At 32.7% G+C, this 17,640-nt stretch overlaps 2 long non-coding RNA genes and 1 pseudogene across 3 annotated transcripts; 2 read left to right on the plus strand and 1 right to left on the minus strand.

The window, feature by feature from the left end:
* Positions 1–220: 220 nt before the first annotated feature.
* On the plus strand, positions 221–4,271 carry LOC134268954 (uncharacterized). Of its 2 annotated transcripts, none has more exons than XR_009992472.1 (4): positions 221–431; positions 1,891–1,954; positions 3,849–3,894; positions 4,232–4,271. It is a non-coding gene; the product is annotated as an uncharacterized LOC134268954 (long non-coding RNA). The 2 variants fall into 2 exon arrangements; XR_009992473.1 differs by having other exon boundaries at positions 4,229–4,255.
* A 328-nt stretch (positions 4,272–4,599) lies between these two features.
* LOC134268953 (uncharacterized) lies at positions 4,600–7,687 on the plus strand. Its single transcript, XR_009992471.1, has 2 exons — positions 4,600–4,667; positions 6,381–7,687. It is a non-coding gene; the product is annotated as an uncharacterized LOC134268953 (long non-coding RNA).
* Positions 7,688–11,298: 3,611 nt separating this feature from the next.
* LOC134268955 (thyrotropin-releasing hormone receptor-like) lies at positions 11,299–12,463 on the minus strand (annotated as a pseudogene).
* Between the last annotated feature and the right edge of the window lie 5,177 nt (positions 12,464–17,640).

The following is a 17,640-nucleotide window of genomic DNA, read 5'->3' on the forward strand; positions in this document are numbered from 1 at the left end:
CCTCAAGATCCTTAACACTGCTCTCTCACACCTCCTAACCTCATTAGCATAAATCGGAAGAATTCGGAGATAAACATAATAAAATATGAACAAAATCCGTAAACGTCCGAACAGCTTTCCTCGCGAGAATTCAGCGAGACCAACATGCTAGAGGTGAAAATCGAGAGAGAAATTCAACATGAAAAAAGAGGTAAAACTTTATGTTATCTCGATTTATAAGATTTGTAAATTGCAAAAAGTTGAAAAACAAACGTTACTTTACCTGAAAAGTGAAAGTAGATTTGCAGTTTCTTATTATGTCAAGTGCTATTGCACTTTAAAGTGTCAAAACAGCACCTCTCGATTTTGTAAACATGTTTCCACGTGGAAGGGAGTAGTTTATGTCGGTCAAGATTAACCCACATACATTGATTTAGTAAACAAAAACACTCGTAAGTAGAATTTCATTTATTTTTTAGATTACCTGTAGCACAAAATGGCTAAATATTTTAGGACATGTTTGTCAAATGTTATTAATAGCATGTTTTAAATTGAAGAGAAATTGCAGGTGTGCTTATAGTTCGTTCCTACTTGTAAGGTAGTCTACTATGCATGCATATGCAGAGTTACGCGTATAAAAGTCGTTATTCTTACTTATCAATACCCAGTGATTTGTGAGAACCATATGTGTTTTTTCAAATACCAAGAGACTAAATTTAATTCTATCCGTACTCGTGTTTATGCACAAGAAGTTCTTCCGAATTTCCTCTACACATATCCATGTGTACCTGGATAAAGGATTAAAGGTTTGTTTACATTTGTTTGCAGTTTCAATAGTGTCAGCTGTTTATATCAATCATGCAGTTTTCACTATAGCCTACTGATCAAAATATGGTCGTTACTAGCTACTGAAATATTTTCTAATTTAGTAATTTAATATCATAGAATTTATGATCAGATGATGTCAATGCAGTTCTCACATACTTGTGTATATATCAGGTATGAAACTTCACATATGCAGTTGTCGCCTGCGTTGCGCAGTGATTAGAGCGTCTGCTCTAGAGTCGGGAAGTAAGGAGTCAATCCTTACGTCGCAAGTTCAATTCCCACTGTGGGACGTGGAGACCGGTCCTTCGGATGAGACCATATAAACCGAGGCCCCGTGTCGCTGTAGGTGCTGGCACAAAAATGATCCCTCCCTGCTCAAAGGCCCTCAGTGCTGAGCATAGGACAAAATTTGTAGCCCTCCACCGGCAAGTGGTGGCATCTCCATATGAGTGAAAAATTCTCAAGAGGGACATTATAACAACATACAATCAATCAATCACACATGCAGTTTATGAAAATTTTTGAATATTTCTATGTGTACCACTATTTTCCCTTTTAAAGTATTGCCCATCTAAAAGTAGCTACTGAAATACAGTATGAATATTATAAAACTAGAGGTACTGTGAGCAATGAGCTCTGACACTAAATGATACCCATCGCTTCTCATATGAATATAATGACTGTGTCCATGTTTTGCTATGGGAAACCCCAAATATGTGGCGGATCAAAAATTAAAATAGAAGATGCACAATTGCAATATGTAATATAGATTCTGTGAAAGTCATCAAATATCACTCAGTGGTATGAGAGGAATTAGCAGATAAGAGATGGGTACACCAAAGCATAACAGACGGACGGACATACCGATTACTTAATATATCCTCCCGCTAATCAAGCAGGGGGTATAATAAATTACATGCATTCATGCATCAATCTGTGTAATGAAAAGATATTGTTTAAGATAATTTACATTGATGTTTTGCATTTTTGTTTGTAAGAATACAGGTATTTTATTTACATATTGTTCAATTATTTCAATGTGTTAAATGAAAAGTTATTTTCTTTTTTGTTTGTCTATTGCAGGTTAGAGTACATTTTGAACAGCCATCTGCAGGTATGACAAAAATAACACAATTGACCCAATGAGGTAAGAAACAAACATTATTGAATTTAGAAAATGTATATCATGAAGCACAAATGTGAAATCATTGTAGGCCCAGGCTGGAAATAGTTTTCTTTAACTGCTCACTCAGGCTTTTTACTGGTCAGCTCATCATAATATTACTATATCCCACTGGCTACTAGATTTTAATAAAAAGAGACTGACCCAAAACCATAATAACGAAATGACAGAACTTTGAAACAAGCCTGTCAAGTTACCAGCCCAACTATAATTGTATTTTGTTATACATAGACCTGACCCAAAAGACAGATGCCCCCTACCATGTACTAGCCTAGATAAAAAAAAAATCACTGATCCCAGTCACATGGGCCTTCTATTAATTTTTTTAGCCTTGCATTGTAAAGTCAGCTATCGAGACATTCCGTCCTTTTTTGTTGTTTGTTTTTTTTAATGATATGCACCATCCCACACAAATTGTACACACAAGAAAAAATATTTTTTTTCCTTTTTTAAAATATGGGCTTTGCTGACCCAAATGAAAAAGAAATCTAACAAAATACTTTTAAAATATCTTCAAAACCCTACCAAAACATACTTTTGTATTTTGTTTGTACGTTTTGAAAGTGTTTCATTAAAACAAAAACATCAATGCAACACTTTATAGGACTGGGATGGCATGGTATTTTGTTAATGTTTCATTACAATGTTGGTTTATTAATGTTTCTTTACACTCTGCAGAATGAAATTGCATTTTGAAAGTATTTCGTTACACTTGTGTGCATCCAAGTAATATTTTGTTAGCATTTCATTTGATTAACAGACATGTTTAGGGTTGAATTATCTAAGAAATTAAAAGCTTCCAAGAACAACTTATCTTTTTACATCCTGTGTTAGACTAGTATTTGCGCCAATTTTCAAACCACCAGCACTATAGGTCAGAGAGAAACAAAGAGATTGGTGAAGGGACATGCACAGTTTTAGATAATATTATTATTCCCTGATTGGAAAAAGCAAAATCAGGATGAATCTGGATATAAAAGAGGTATTTATTATTGCATGTCATAAAGTTATAATTCTTTTTTACTGGAGTACAGTATAATCTGTGAATGTGGATGTGTATATATATATATGGCCTGTTTTTATTGGGTTTTGATTTATTTTAAGATTGTCCTTTAATCCATAAACTAGCTAGCTTAGATCAGTTTTAAGCTTTGGATTAAGTGATATGAATTAATTATAATACTTGAAAATTCTGTGAAAATGTATGTGATTGGAAAAGTCAATCCTTGAATTCAAAATACTGTGAAACAAGAAGTGTTTATAATGTATCAAAATGAGATTGTGTTTAGGTTGTGTTTAGATGTTTTCAAAGACTTGCATGTGGATTATATATTTTAAAATTCAAATTTAGTGGTTTATTGATGAATTGTTACTTATGATTTGTTAGTAGTTTGTTAGAGTGTTTTGTTAGCCTCATTTGCATGTGATTTGCTATACATCGAGAATACTTTCAAAACACAGTGTTTTGTAAGTATAGTTTGTTAGAGTGTTTCATAAGTAGTTTGTTAGAGTGTTTTCAAAGTAATTTGTTATAGTGTTTTGTTAGCTCATTTGCATGTGATTTGCTATACTATCGGAATACTTTCAAGACACAGTGTTTTGTAAGTAGTTTGTTATAGTATTTTGTTTCCCCCTTTTTTTCATTTGGGTGATGTTTACATGTATACAATGTATGTCTTTTCTTTTGAAGAATATGACATTGTTGACTGAATTTAAAAATGGTCTTCAATATGTATGTGTATGATGCTGTATTAAATGCACAGAAAATATAATTTCATTAAAAGAAAACAAAAAAAGCAAATATAAAAAAGAAAATCAAATCAATTCAATTATAATGTGCAATGAATGTTTCTTGCAGGATATACTCTGAAGACAGTGATGTGCAAGTTCAAGGTTTGACTGTTGTGAGTATTGTATATGTAATTGAAAGGATAAATTTATATCATTTATAGCAGGCAACATTATTATTTAATTATTATCATCCTGATCATGCTGATTGGAATAAACAAAGAAAAAATATTAAGCATGCCCAGTTACTCCAATATCTACATGTACAATGTCATGTATATCAATGTATAAAAGAATCCTGTGTAAAGTTATATGTAGTTAGAGAGAGAGAGAGAGAGAGAGAGAGAGAGATATGTTGATAAAAGGGTCAATATAATTGAAAATCATGCATCAGTATTTTTGTTTTTGTTTAATTCTCAAAAGATTTAATCACATTCTGTTTATTTTCAGCAGAATTACTTCAATGATAAAGAATGGTTGAAAAAATTCTCACATCATGCTGCATAACAGTACATGTAAGTTCAAAGGCAGAAGAAAATCCAATCCATTAAAAGAGAATGTATAAATACAGTTGGTTGTCTGTTTCAGCAAACAATTTAATGAACTGAAAATGATGCTGATACATACATCAGCATATTATGCAAACTGTAAATAATTGCATTACATATTTTTCTGATTTGCATGTAGTGCATTGATTATTTTGCAGCATTTTTCATTCAGTTTTTTTTCCACATAATTGCAAATGCTTGTATGTTATTTGGATTAATTAAATTTAGAGGATTGTATTAACTTATTAATCATATTTGTAGTTCAGCTGTAACAAACAAATTATCTGATGAAAGCTTCAACCACGAGAATCTAAGGAAAGGATGTCAAGTCCAAAGAGAAGGTATGTTGATTACTGGTGATGATATGTTATTGATGTAAATAGAGAACAGCAATAAAATAGAGAGAACAATAGTAATCTGTAGACAAAAATTTAAATCATAATTCTTTTCAAGAATAGGCAGGTCATGATTAGTCACTCTGAGATAGTTAAGAGCAGATTTAGATTTGTTCAGATCATATAGCTATAGGGTAGGGGGGTCCACAGTGGGGGATCAAAGTTTTATTCTGGAATATTTAAGGCTGAAGCCTTTTATTATGAAATCTATTCAAGATTATCAGGGCCACGATACATCATATTTATTGAACGAATACATCCTAGTACAGAATCCCAGAATCAAGGGTAATGGATGTGCCATAATTAGAAACAGAATGTTTTATATCTTGAAAGTCCTATGTAAATATTGAAAAATCATTTTGTTTATTTCTTGGCTTTTTAGCTCACCTGAGCTGAAAGCTCAAGTGAGCTTTTCTGATCACATTTTGTCTGGCGTCCGTCTGTCTGTCCATCTGTCCGTCTGTCTGTAAACTTTTCACATTTTCGAATTCTTCTCAAGAACCGCTGGGCCAATTTCAACCAAACTTACCACAAAGTATCCTTGGGTGAAGGGGATTCAAGTTTGGCCCTTTCAAGGGGAGATAATTGGGAATTAATGAAAATTTGGTGGCATATTTTAAAAATCTTCTTCTAGAACCACTGTGCCAGGAAAGATGAAACTTATGGGGAAACATCCTCAGGTAGTGTAGATTCAAGTTTGTTCAAATCATGACCCCCGGGGGTAGGGCGGGGCCAAAATGGCCGACCAAAGTTTTACATAGAAATATATAGGAAAATTCTTTTAAAATCTTCTCCCCAAGAATGACAAAGCGGTAATTGATCATATTTATATGGAAACATGCTCAGGAAGTGTAAATCCACGTTTGTTCAAATCATGACCCCTGGGGGTAGGGCGTGGCCAAATTGGCTGACCAAAGTTTTTAAAGATGTATATAGGAAAATTCTTAAAAAATCATTTTCTAAAAAATAGCAAATCCATGATTGGTCATGGGACTACTTTTGGATTTAAACTTTACAATAAAAAGCCATTTTCTACTTTTTCCTACCCTTAGTGCTCAGGTGAGCGATGTGGCCCATGGGCCTCTTGTAAGTTAAGTAGAGATTAAAATGAATACAGTGCCATCTGAATAAGTATAGTTAAACAACAGTATCTTAAAATCAAACAACTTTGATTACTAGGGTATGTTGACGTTCATGACAGTATTACAAATTGGATGAATGATTTGCAAACACATGGAATTGCATATATATGATTTACTTTTGTAATTTAATTTGCTCATTTTGCTCATATCTCTTTCTCATGCAGATTATTAATGAACAATGGTAGATTGAATTACTATAGCAACTGTAAATGGCATACATGTAAATGAATTTTATATACCCTGTTTAGAGTTGAAATTTGGTATATATCTTTGACACTGAGTGATATCTTGAACACATTGAGATATCAAAGTCATTTTAAAGTCCCTTGAACGGCATTTTTTTCTATATATCTTACCCTGAATCTCTTGGATATATCAGTTTTTTTTCATCAGTCCCATAAGCATTTCAAGATAACAAGTGTGACTTTATTTTATTGATTCAATTAATTTATGATGAATTATAAAAATATCAATCATATACTTTCATGTTAATGCATTAACATTTTATATTTTTCAGACCATATAACAAATGGTTACTGAATTCATGAAGACTAGCTGGGATTTGCAGTACTTTTCTACTCTTATGAACCATATCTAAACATCATTTGAGGATCTCTTTCTCGGAAAAAAAGAATTTGCATATTCAAAGACTCTATAGTTTATTTGTATGTTGTTTAACATTCTTCTTGAGAATTTTTCACTCATATGGGGATGCCAACATTTGCCAGTGGAGAGCTGCAAATTTTGTCCTTTACTTGGTACACATGGCTAATTGAGCAATGGGGGATCTTTTTGGTGCTAGCACCTACTGCAAAACAGGACTTCTGTATATACAGTCTCATCTCTATGTCCGACTGTGGGATTTCGAACCAGCAATTTAAGGATCAACTCCTTACTCATGACTCTCCAGCAGACGCTCTTGCCACTGTGCCATGCAGGTGACTTCATAGGTTATAAAATAATAAGATAAGATTTTTAACTTAAAACTGATGTTTTTAATTCAATCACAGTATAGAAAATGTTTGTAAAAAAGGGAGGTAATAGCTACATGTAGCTCTCACTGGTATTGCATGCTTAAACTATATGAATTACATATTGTAATACATATGTATTTTAAACCGGATCAGTAAAAAAAAGAAACACTTGAACATTTTTATTCTGAATTTTATTATAAGGTTGATTATCTTTAAAAAATGGAACTTTAATTTTTTTGAGTATGAAAAAAAAATATTTAGAATGTACATGTGCACTTAATTTTGTTTATTAAAAATTGTCAAAATTTGGAGATCTTGTGAAGGGTATCTAAATATAGATTTATAAATTTTTACTTCATTTTTAAACAGCATAATCTTTATTATAACATATGCTTGTAATATACAACTTATTTGTTGTTGAACATTCTATTGTCTGTCTACATGTAGTGCTTAGTAAATTTCTTGTAAATACAAACATGATTGCATGCTGTTTGTTTACTTTGTCTTTTTTTCAATATGCGTCATAATATATAAATGGTGTACATAGCAGTTTAAATTATTTTTGTTGAATTCAGTTAACAGAAAAAATTAATAATTGAATATAATTATGTAGATAGATACCTCCCAGAAATATTTGCATGTACTAGCAGCTGCAGATATGTAGCTTATGTGAAATCGGGTATACTTGAAAATCAATTTACCTGTATTTATTAAACAGAAATTTAGTGAACATGTTCATATACCTATGCAGTATTTCATACTGAAAATACACTGTGTGTTAATGTTTTACTTATTCAACATAAAAATTGACCAGAAGTGATCTTGATGAAATAAAACATATATCTCACAATATTTTTTTTCTTTTTTTTTGTCCCAATCTTATCACTATTTAAATATATATAAATTGATAAAAGAAACTGACTATACAATTAAAAAAAAATCTTGAGTTGTCTTTCCTTGTTTAAAGAAAATATCTGATGCAATGAATGCTCCCTTGGGTTCATGACCCTGAATATTAATAAGGTTGGGAGGTGTGTCTCTGCAAAGGCGTAAATTTGTGTAACGATTGACGTCAAATACGAAACTACGTAAACAATAATGATGACGAGAAACATGACGGTAACTCTCTGTTTCGCTTTCAACTTCCGTTTCCTGACAATTTTTGAATTGTTGCAATGTTCATCGTTATTTTCTCTTACATCTTGTTCAGGGCGTTCCTCCCTATCAATATTTTCAATATCTACGGAACGGGAGCTGCCATTGCAATCTCGATGATTGCAAGTTTTTGTTCTTGCAGGTGAAAGTGTTCTATACATAGCTCTTATCACGGGGATGTAGAGGGCAGATGTAATACAAATGTTTGATAAGACAACCAAGAGTAAAATTCCTATGTACGAAATTACCACTTGATCTCCTTTGAAACTAAAATCATAAGACCTACATCTAACGACTTGCTGGGAAGAAATTAACTCGTTCGAAATCAATTCTCGTCCAGCCAATTTCAATGATGGAAGTAAGTAACCAAATGAGATAAAAAATATAATTAAAACAGATATTCGGCGCAATCTGGTTGTCAATAGCTGGCTAAATGGACGACAGATAAATAGGTACATTTGCAATGCTATCAGAAGGATAAAATGTGCGGAAAGTCCTCCGGTGAACAAAATTAAAGAATACATTGTTTTGCATAGGGTGAACCCAAACACCGGGAACGATTTTTATCTTGTATGTATCTACTGTACAACAACATAACGAGAGAGAGTTCTCTAGTATTCCAAAGATAGCTGCGATTAGTTGCACTATTGTATTGGGGAGTAGCTATTAAAAAACGTTGCTTTGAAAGAAACTAGTAATATTTATCCCAGCTGAAATTAAACTCCAAATAATACGTCTCGCTCATACTTCCTATTTTACTCAACTTGTAACAGGGAAGGAGTCGAGTGACAGCAGTGGTTAAAGGAATGTGATGTTTTATGAATTGATATCTGAAAAGGATGTGTAAATAAACACACACAACATTCATTGTTAAAGATCCGTTTTCGAGTGAGGTCATGGAGAGTTGAAAAACATTACTTCCGGTCACGCAGAGAGCCTAAGAGGATAACAAAAGGGCAGTGATGAAGGTTGAGAAATTATACATAAACAACCATCAATACAGGGAGGAAGGCGGGGAGAAAGAGGCAAGAGCAGATAGAGTGAGCAATTCTGAAGCCGTGTAGGGACGTAAAGATGCAATCCAGCACGAACAGGGGTTTTATGAGGTTCAATGATCTACCTTTATTAGTTCGAATATTAATGGACGCTTCTCGTTAAAGTTTAACGAATCAAATTCAGAAATTCTATTCTATAGGTTAAAGCGTCTGCTTTAGAGTAGCGAAATAGGGAGTTGATCCTTACGTCGCGGGTCCGAATCCCACTATAGGACGTGAAGACCGGTCCTTCGGATGAGACCGAAAAAACCGAGGTCTTATGTCGCAGTATATGCTGGCACGAAAAAAGATCTTCCCTGCTCAATGTACCGAGTAAAGAACAAAATTTGCAGCTTTCTACGGGCAAGTGGTGGCGTCTCCATACGAGTGAAAAACATTAAACAATATACAATCAATCAATTAATTTTATAATATTCTTTTGTTGACAGAGTGCTTGCCAGAGGCAACTGCTTCTGCTATGTTTGCAATTCCTATTTCACACTCGTATAGTACAAGCTCTACTACAATATTAATACGAATTCAGTAGTATATTTATGAAATGTTTTGCCAAAGGAGTAAACTTTTTAAAAAAAGTTTTTAAAAAATTTTAAATTATATTATTTGACAAAAAAAAAAAAAAAACAACCTCAGAATTATTTAAAATTGCTTATTTATATCTTAAAAAATTTAACTTTGGTCATTGTTTTTAATTGTATAACAACTTTTTGAAAATCAAAGAGAAGTGTCATGCTTTTATTTTGTCTTATCATATTTTCGCATAGTTGTACAAAGAATGATAACTCTGCACACTTGGGCGATTTAACATTCAGAAAAAAACAGCATTTCTTTAATTAAAGAAGGATTTCGGCTCTAAAGATAAAAAAGAACTTAACAAATCAATGAAAGCATTCTGGAGTTATAGTCTTTATTAAAGCTTTGTCTTTTTTATCATAGTGTTAAATTACTGATTATTGTCATAGGGTTTCAATAACGTTGATCGATGACGTCAGAACTGCATCAAAGCAATGAAAGTACTCAGAAGTACAGAGAGCCGGGCTCATTTTCAGAGTAGAATGAATTTCTTACACAAATCACGTTTATATTCTGATGAACAAATTATTTAAAAACTATTAATATAAGTCATAAAGTGATAAGCCACTGACAGTGAGTTTTTCAATCCTAATACCAGGGTCCAATTTTGTCAGAATCAGAATTAATCTGGCACCGCATTTGATTGTAAACAAACAGGTCAGTCTGGTTCCCTCTCCTGCTTTAGCTCGTATGTGTAGAGAACTACGATAACACTGATTATCAAAAATCCTTACGCTTATGAACTTTGTTCCTTGACTTAGGACTGATGTTTTCAAAGTCATTACTACTAATATTTATTTATATAGATAAAACTTCGTTTTATTTTTGTTGTTTTATTTAGCGTTTGTATTATCTCAAAAGCGGTTGAGAGTAAGAACTATGTTTTTACACGTAACTTTAAAATGGCGACTATGGGGTTGACTTCCTGTCTTGAACAGGATGACATAAGCCGGCAATTGCTCTTTGAGCAATAAGCAAGGCTAAAAATTAAGAGAATGTGACGATGACACAGCTTATATCCAGAGAACTGTGTTTAAGAGGCAGATTCTTTTAAAAGTGTATGTAATTTATTAGAGAAAAGGTGCAATGATCAGGTATAATGATTTAATAGCCGTGTTTTTCTTTATTGGAGACAACAAGCTGCATCCTTCTGAAAACCAGGATTTCCTCTTATGTTCTCGACATCATCAAATATTGCAAATTTAAGTAAAAAACAACGATTTCTGAGTATTCAGTGAGCGTGGCGTTATGAATAGCAATTGCGTTGCTAGCAAATTTTCCACTATCGCGCATCATGGAATATGCAAGCAGAGCAATTGTTATATTCATAACGCCATGTTCACTGAATTTTTTTTGTTTTTATTTTTGTTTTGAAATATTTGCGAAATGATCACGAAAATACGAGTGTACATTATGATTAATTTTGAAAGAAATAAAAGATTTCAAAGGCGTCGGAACCAGGGGGCGGGGGGGGGGTATCTATTTTTTTTTGCAAATATTAACACAATATATAGACATTGAAAATTGGGGTTTACCTTTTATTGTAGGCTTAGCCCCCACTTTCATATAGCCCCCTCCACCACTTTCAATTTGCTTATGGATTTATTGTTATATACATAAAATTATTGTAATGAACTTTGCTTTCATTCAGTAAGAAACTCAAATTGACAAAATGTAACAAAAACAACAGTGCTAATGAATTCACTGCAAAAATCTAACGTTTGAAGATACAATAACGACAAAGCTTTCTCATTTCCTGTCTACATTTGATGTCAAAAATCCAGTAAATATATGGATTTGCAATATGATTCAGAAGGTTAAAACGGAGAAAAAAATATAAAATATTCAGCTTATATCCTTTCATGTCCATAACACTGCGCTCTGCAAAGGCGAAGATTTGTGTAACGAGTGTCGTCAAATACGAAGCTATGTACACAATAATGATGGCAAGAAACATGGTCGTTATTCTGTGTCTCGATTTTAACTTCCGATTTCTGTCAACTATTGATTTATTGCAATGTTCAAAATTATTTCGTCTTACATCTTGTTTAGGACGTTCCTCCGTATTAATATTTTCCATATCAGATAAACGCCTTTCTTCAGAACGAGTATTGGCAATGTAATCTCGATGATTGCGAATGTTTGGTCTTCCGTGTGAAAAAGATTTATACAGAACTCTAATAACAGGAATGTACAGGGCACATGTAACACTGATGTTTAATAAGATAAAGAGGAGTAAAATCCCTAAGTACCAGATCATCACTCGATGTCCTTCGAAACTAAAATCATTAGATCTACAACTAATGACTTGCTGTGAAGAAATTAACTCGTTCGAAATCAATTCTCGTCCAATCAATCTCGATGATGGAAGTGAGTAACCAAAGGAGAACAAAAATATAATTGAAACTGATATTCGGCGCAATTTCTTTGTCATTTGCTGGCCAAATGGACGACAGAATGAACAGATACCTTTGCAATGCGATCACAAGTATTAAATGAGCAGAAAATCCTCCAGTGAACAATATCAAAAAGTACAATGTTTTACATAGACTCAGCCCAGGGTAATTATAGTACACAGTATCATCCAGGTAATAATGGACTGCATTTGATAAACATCCAACAAGATCCACAAAAGCCAAAGCTGGAATAAAATATCGAGAACCACTTTTATCTTGTATATATTTACCGTACAACAAAAGAACAAGAGTGTTTCCGAACATCCCAAAGACAGCTGCAATAAGTTGCAATATTGTATTGGCGAGTAGTTCTTCCGAATGCTGTTCTGAGAGAATCTCGTAATATTTGACCAAACTGAAATTGAATGCGAAAGAGTACGTCTCCTTCATATTTACAATTCTACTCAACATTGTAAGAGAGTTGAAGTCGAGTTATAACAGTGAGGGAAAACCAAAAGGAAACAATGTTTTATCAATTCAAATCTGAATAGGATGTTTATAAAAACCCACACAAGCTTTCTTGTTAAAGAGGAGCTTCCGAATGAAATCATAGAAAGTACATGTAGAAACAAGAAGAATTATTTTCGGTCACGCAAAGAGTCGTACGGTTGAACAAAAGGGCAATGTTGAAGGTTGTTAATTTACACATAGACAAACGTCTATAGAGAGAGCCTACCGGTAGAAAAACAAAAGGGCTGTGTTGAACAAAAGGGCAATGTTGAAGGTTGTAAGATACACATAGACAAATGTCTACCCAGAGACCCTAGCGGTAGAACAAATTAAAGGGCAGTGTTCCAGGTTGGTAAGTGACACATAGGCAAACGTATATACAGGGCAGACGGCGGGGAAATATTGTCTGGGGCAGATAGAGTGATAACTTCCGAAGACGTCGAGTCACACAAAGATGAGATTGAGCGCGAATATTGGTGCGATAGGGTTACATCTTGCACCGTTATTAGATGGAATGTTAACAAAGGCTTCTAAACTATTCTTGTCAAAGTAAAACGACAAAAAAATTTAGAAATTTTATTATTTCTAAATATATTATTTTATAGACAGAGTGCTATTAAAGAAATTTTTACACCTTTCAATTGAAATTCTGGATGATGTGCATGGTAGTTTTATTTATTTATTCTTATTCTTATTATTAATTTGAGCCAGAAATTCCGTTTTTACGCCATATAAGACGACATCATTACATATTAAATGAATCAGTGAATGAGGCAATGGAAACATTTAATTCAATCGCAGTACAGTTAGGGCAACACATAAAAATATGATAATGAGGTCATAATGAGGTCTGACGTCATGACAGTTGCTCCGCCCTGATTAATCCTTATAAGGAAATAGAGCTCAAAATAACTATTTGCATATATTTTTAGCAAACGGCAATATTCTCATGTTTAAATAAATAATTATTAGTGATTCTTTTTTTTTTTTACATAGAATAGCATATTTTTAAAATAATTCACTTTTTATGTGCCGTTTGGCTGCATTCGTCTTCAGCCAAACGCTTGCACTCGATGACACGGAGTGTTGTTTACATCTACAAAAGTGGCGACATCAGCTGAGAGATGCAGTGGATTTTAATGCAATAATAGGGGAATCTTTAAAGAAAATTGGGATAAGATAAGAGACAAGGCATTGTTTATCCTTATTACGAGAATATGAGGACATTATTTCGGAAAATAATGGAAGACCGAGACGAAAAGCATCAGTTCCCTAGATCCATCACTGCAGTACATTTAGCCTAGGTATGTATGAGTATGTATGTACAATATCTAAATATTCTTTTGTTAACATCAAAGAAAAAAAAACGATCGCGAGAGTGTACATGTTCATTTAGATATATTATCACAGTCAGTGAAAAACCAATGCAGTGCATTGCGATTGTGTGTATATTATGACCCCCCCCCTTCCCGCCAGTGCATTGTGATTGGTTCGTATGCCCCCCCCCATTCCAACATCCCCATACAAAACATTGTCCCAACATACCATACACACTTTTAATATTAGAATTTTTTTAATGTAATTGTACTATAAATACATAGTATAGAGTTCTTGTCAATTCGCTTATTTTCTTTGAGACATTATTTGTCATGTGTAGCTTTAGCTGTACTGCGTCATCTGCTGCCACACCTACTGAATGGATCTTTCAGAACGGTTGAATGGGGGAGGGAGCTTTGACATTCCTTAAAAGAAAAATCCTAAATGTGTTCAATGGGATTAAAATCCAGGGATTTGGCAGTACATCATCACACACGTGTCTTTTGGTCAATATTCTTCGGTCTTTAGCAAGTACCGCTTTAAGGATGGTTAGTACTCATTGTCATGATTGGTAAATAACAGAAAAATCCGTCAACAATTCTATGTATAAATAATGGCCTAACAATTTGTATCAAAATATCAGTCAGCATTTTCCTCAATGATAGATTGTATTTGTTGACAAGGTCATTTCATCAACCAAAGAACTTAACAAATGATGACTGATATTCTTGCTTTATAAACTTGTTTGTAAATTAATTTACTCGTTTAGAATTTGTTCATACTAGAGCTTGAATCAGCAGAGAGATAAAATACCGTTTGCAGGTGACAGAGGTATATCTAAATTTGAAGTAAAAAAAGTAGATATACAGATTAGCAAAATGATTCAAAAGATGAAAAGAAGACAGAAATGAAATATTTTTGATATTTTTTTCGTTCTTCTGTACTTGGAAAATAAGGCTAAGTATACTCAGGGATGTCAGATACTAAGATGTCGCCAATAATTATAAAAATATACATGGCACTGATATATTTTTTTTGGGGGGGGGTGTTCCTTGCCCCTGTCGCTCCTCATGGTGATATTGGATTCGTCATAAGCCTATAAATAGAGGGTATATTTCCAATTTGTGTGTTTTTCAGCACAAATCTAGAAACAAAAGACAGTACAATTATAAAAAATTTCCATGGATCTATTATATCCTGACACAGTTGACGAATTTATTTCGAACAATCGAGACTTTTAACTTATGTTTCCAATAATAGTTTTTACGCTTAAAACATACTGTAAAATCACATATTTTCGTGGGGTCAAATTTTCATGGTTTGAGGAAAATCTCTTGGTTAGTGTTGATTTGATTTCGTGGATCAAGAATTAATGAGCACTGACGTATGTAACATTTTACATTTCGTGGTGGACATGAATTCGTGGGTCTCGTCATACCTCGAAAATTACGAAAATTAAACCCCCATGAAACTTTCACAGTATAATGTTTTTACTTTGAAATTTGTTTCACTTATATGTTCGTTTAGATGATGTGATATGAATTTTTCTTTGGAAAAAGAGATGATGGTTAAAAAGTTAGCTGCAGATCTGTAACTCTCCGAAAAAAATATATTGACAGACCGGAGAGCTAAAGTACCATCCATTGTAAAAACTGTATATTTATTGCGCACAAAATCTTGCGCTTAGTTCTGGATTAATTCAAATTCTTACCTCAATCGCAAAAAGATAGATTTTAAGAATTCCTTACCCCTCTACGAAGTACTCTCATAGTTGACGTCTGCACGACGTGCGTTTGACCGAATTATCTTGCAAACCAAAATGGCAGTGTATATAGAAAAAAAATTCGATGATCTCGAATTCAGGGCCAGGAGGGTTATTAACAACAATTATCAGGAATGTTTTATTGTGTAAACAGTGAAGGAATAAGTTAGAAATACACGGTTAGTGATACTTTAAGATGATAGTTTAAAAAAATGAAGATGTAAAACAAGAAACGGCGCATTTTTTGTGTGCAATAAATATACAGTTTTTTTTTAATGAGTGGCACTGTTGCTCTCCGGTCTGTCAATAATATTTTTTTCGGAGAGCTACAGATCTGGAGCTACTTAAAAAGTATACACTTCTTTATCGGAATAAAAACATAAAGGTAATATTTTGATGTAAATATACTCAATCAATATAAGCTTTTACTTTCAAAGAATTTCCATTATACTTGCAACAAACATTAAATCATGCATTTCTTCAATCTGATGCCACTGCAGAAGCCAATATTATCTTGGGATAAAATTTCTTTTGCGGGGTAAAGATTTTGGGTTTTTTAAGTAACAAAATGTAATAAGCATATAGAATTACTCTTAGAATTTAATTTCGTTGATAATTGCATTTGTTAAAAAAAGAAATAAGGAATTTTTATTTATCAAAAACGAATATTTTTGTTTTTAAAGTATGGTTTAAGTAAGTTTATAAACGCTTTAAATTTTGTAATTTCTTATAAAAAAGATCTGTGTTCTCTTCTTGATATTTTTTTCTTATAATGTTTTATAAAAAAAAATTGCAAAGTAAAAGTGTGCAGTATATACCTGTTCATTTAAGCCAATCTTGTTTATAATAAATTTTTATGTAATTAATTTTCTCCAAAAGAATCTCTGGATTAAGAAATATAAATGTTTGTGTTATTTTTGAGCAATGCTTTTTTTCTTCATACACAAGAGATACTAAACAAGCACTTGAATATGACATAGAGAAAACATAACATTTTTTAAAATCAGAAATGACAAATAAAGGAAATGAAGATCCTATCACTATGAAACTATATGAAATGAAACAGAGAAGAAGACCATATTTAACGACGTTGGATCCTGATATTTAAAGTCTTAATCTTTTTTTGCCAAGTATATTTTTAGTTTCTACATACATAGCTTAATTAAAATTCAAATCAAAAAATGGGGGTCAATATGCTTCTTTTGGCGCTACAGTACATTTAATATGACCTTCTTGCAATATGTGAATATTTAGAAAAGAACATCAAAAATGGGGGTATATGATGTAAATTTTCAGATTTTACTAAAAAAGAGTCAACTTTACGTTAAAATTTGCTCAATTTTTTTTCCGGATTTTCAGAATATATTGACTATATTTGTCACACTTTGGTGATAGAATTCATAAGAAATAATTTAATAGATATTTCAGAACCAACATAACACATTTCACTGCAAAAAGCAGCTTTGTGTGCAACCAGGATGGAAAAATAGGAATCCAAAATTGAAAAACTGATCATTTTCGTCTAAAAAACCTTCCGCCCCAAAATATAATCCCTAGCTTGATTCTACTTGAATGGAATTTTATCGCGATTTATCCACTGGATTTAGTTAAATCTGCACTGTAGAATTCAGATTTAATGTTAGAACTTAAAAATGATGCAGAAGTTTATAAATAAAACACCTGAACAAAATACGCTCAAAATCTCAGGATCGAACGTCCTTAAGTGTCCAAGCTATTCATCGTGGAGGAAATTTATGAAAAGGGATCTTGTTAAGGAAATGATTACATAAACCCCCGATTTTTACCAACACTTGTAAAGTTCCTTTATATTGCATGTAATTTTAAGTTATAACTTGTTTAAGCATACAAGAAACACCATTTATTTTTCTGCTTTAACGGAAGGAATTCATCTTTTTATAAAGTTATTCCAATTAAAAATTTTAAGTGTGTGTTTATAAACATCCTGTTTAAACACTATTTATAAAACATCACGTTTGTTTTCAGATAATTTCTCACTGTTGTCACTAGTGTTAAGATC

Source organism: Saccostrea cucullata, unplaced genomic scaffold, assembly GCF_032062105.1.
Source record: "Saccostrea cucullata isolate Sc308-1 unplaced genomic scaffold, CSIRO_AGI_Scuc_v1 ctg9326, whole genome shotgun sequence".
In the NCBI taxonomy this organism is placed as follows: domain Eukaryota; kingdom Metazoa; phylum Mollusca; class Bivalvia; order Ostreida; family Ostreidae; genus Saccostrea; species Saccostrea cuccullata.